The following is a 2,892-nucleotide window of genomic DNA, read 5'->3' as shown; positions in this document are numbered from 1 at the left end:
GTGGGGCGGGCAGGACTTTGCACACAGAGGACCACGGTAGGGTAGTAGCCGTTGTGAGGCCGACTGTATGAGCAGCGGTCTAGGGAGGAAGGATTGTGTGGGCACACACGCCCACGCCCACGCACAAACTTGTGTGAGAGCAAACACACAGGCTCCTACGGCGCTTTGTCTTTTCATTTTCTTAAAACGGAGTTCAAATTATAAACTGTCGTTATTTTAAATATGCTGGAGGCAGTTGATTAGACGGGGCGGTGGGATATAGAGGGGGCCTTGATGGGGGGACAGGGGTTGGAGGGAGGGATGGGAGGGGGGAGGGGGATCTCATTCATCAAGGACAGGGGCTCATTCTACCTATTGGCGGCTGTGATTAGCGGCACGAGGCCCGCCCCGCAGACACCGTGCCGGGCTTCCTGCTGGGGGTAAGGATGCGGGGAGCGGTGGGGGTTGGGCTGCTGGGGCTGCTGAGGCTGCTAGGGCTGGGGCTGGAACCCCGCTGCTGGTCCCGCGCGCTTTATTGTGCGCCATTCGCAATTCAAAAGGAGGCACCTCTACTCGCTCCCCTCCACCCGCCTCCTTGGCCCCACCGCATTTTACCCGCCCGCTCCGCCCCGCCACGGTGCGCCCCACCACCACGACCGACCACTCTATGTTTTTCGCTCGGACCCGCACTCTTTCAGTAAGCACGAGTCCGGCGAGAGCAGAGAAGGGAAGGACGGGACGGTCGGGGTGGCCTGTGGCTCGAGGGTATGGCGTGGAAGAGGAACGGAGAGAGATGGAGGGTAGAAGTCCAAAAGATAGGCAGAGAGAGGAGAATAGGTGAAGAGGATAGAGTGAGGGGGAGAGGGAGAAAGGGGGGGGGAGAGGGAGAAAGGGAGAGAGAGAGAAAGAGGGAGGGGGTACGAGCTGTGGAAGGATGAAGGAGGGAGAGAGAAGAAGGGAGGGCAGGGTGGGATGCGCTCGGTGTGTGTGTGTGCTAGAGAGAGAGATGGGGAGGGATAGAGAGACAGAGAAGAACGGAGACAGGCGGAGGGAGATAAGATAGCTACATCAGTCGGATGTGAGGGAATCAACGCTAGCGCGCCGCCAAAGCGTCCAACGACCAAACAATCCGCCCGCCACACACTGGGCTGTGCTGCCGCTCCGCCACGCGGCGGGGGGCTGGGGGCGCAGGCGGGCGCAAGGGGAGAGTAGGCACAAGAGGTCCGAGTGTCAACAAGGAGGGGGAACAGGTGTCGCGTTCCCTCCTCTGCTGTTGCTGCGCCGGGAGCGAGGCGCGCGCTCAAATCGCGGCTTTGGTAAATCGCCAGCCAGGGCCACTCTTAACGCAGCAAGAGCTGTATAGTATATTTATCCAATGAGTATCAACGACGCAGCTCAGAGCGTACTCAGGATTCTGCGAAACCGCTTGCTGGTTTTAAAGGACGGCTGAAAACAGAGGCTCTTTCATTCAGACCATCTTCAAAGGTAAGTTACCTGGAAACCAAGAAGACAAAGCGGCATCACTGTCAACTCCGTCAACTCATTTTCACGCCGACAAAGTGGAACTTTTCAAAGCGTTATTAGTGGCCTCCGACCATAGAAATCGGGGGTTCAAATACTCTGAAAATATCAGTAGGAAGGCCATGCAGAAAATTACAATAAATGAAAAGAGAGAAGCGCAATAGGCTGGACGTGAACTCCATTCAAGTCTACTAAAAAACTGTACTACTTGTTCCAGGATGCGGGCGACTGTTATGCTATGAAACACGTGGCAACTATTTACTGCTCTTGAAACCAACTCGAGGTTTCCTTCGTTGTGGTGGACGACGCCGGTCGACCCGTCAGCCCACGGCATTCGTGTCGTGTGCCTTCTGGGGACTTAATCGCCAGCGTGTCTATGTATCGTGACGAGAGGCCAAACGGAACGGGAATGGCCGTGGCCGTCAGCGGCTGGCCACTTCGCGTTATGCATGGGTAGCACCTCCCGCCTCACCCCTTCCCCTCCCCTAGCTCCCCATCACGCCCCCTTCCTCCTGGAATTGGCGGCCAGTGCCACAAAGTTAGTCATAGAAAAGGTCTCCGGCATAATTTTAACTCGTGCACGACAAAATAAATAACCAGCTATTTGCGCTGCGCCGCCCGGCCGACTTGCTGGCTCCGCTGCAGTCGGGGGCGGGGCGGGGTATGGGGCCTATCGATTTCAGCTCTGCGGTTCACTCAAGACTCACTCGTCGCGTCGACTGTTTCTCTTGTTGTTCTTTTGCTTCATGGGCCTGGCCCTAGGCTTGTCCTGGGCGGTCACACGCGGGCGCACGCCTCTGCGAGATCACAGGCCTAATCGCACGCGTAACCTTCTGGCACAGATTGAAAACGGAAATGATTCAGTTACTTTCCTTTCTTTTATAAAAAAAAAATCCCAGCATTTTTAAAACAGTATTGCTACAATTCATGAAAGTTCTGCTTTTTCAATTATTTTCTAAAAAACGTACTCGTTCTAGAATTGCAGAGAATTGCACAGTTCCGTACAGGCGGTCCCAGCGCTGCACCTGCATGTCGAGTGGTCGTGGTGAGAGTAGGAGCAGAGCCTGAGTGAATCTGTGCGTCCAGTCTCTGCTTGTCCCTGATCTATACTCTCAACCGGTAACGCCTGCTTAACTGATATTGACGTAGAAGTGTACGGGGGCCTATGCTGGGGCTGGACTCCACTGCCGCGGCTGCATCTTGTGCACATCACGCATCAGCAGCAGCTTGTACCTGATTCACCGAACCGGTCGAATAACGCGAATTATTGTAGTGTGTTTTCTGTGCGGATGTGAGGACACTCGTACTCGCGGCGATGGCGATACTACCGAGGCTCCGGGTACAGGCCCTGTTGCTGCACCAGGCCGCCGGCCCGCCCCCCGCCGCGCTGCC

Source organism: Frankliniella occidentalis, unplaced genomic scaffold, assembly GCF_000697945.3.
Source record: "Frankliniella occidentalis isolate FOCC.00 unplaced genomic scaffold, Focc_3.1 Scaffold33, whole genome shotgun sequence".
NCBI classification, from domain to species: domain Eukaryota; kingdom Metazoa; phylum Arthropoda; class Insecta; order Thysanoptera; family Thripidae; genus Frankliniella; species Frankliniella occidentalis.
This window is presented reverse-complemented; position numbering follows the sequence as displayed.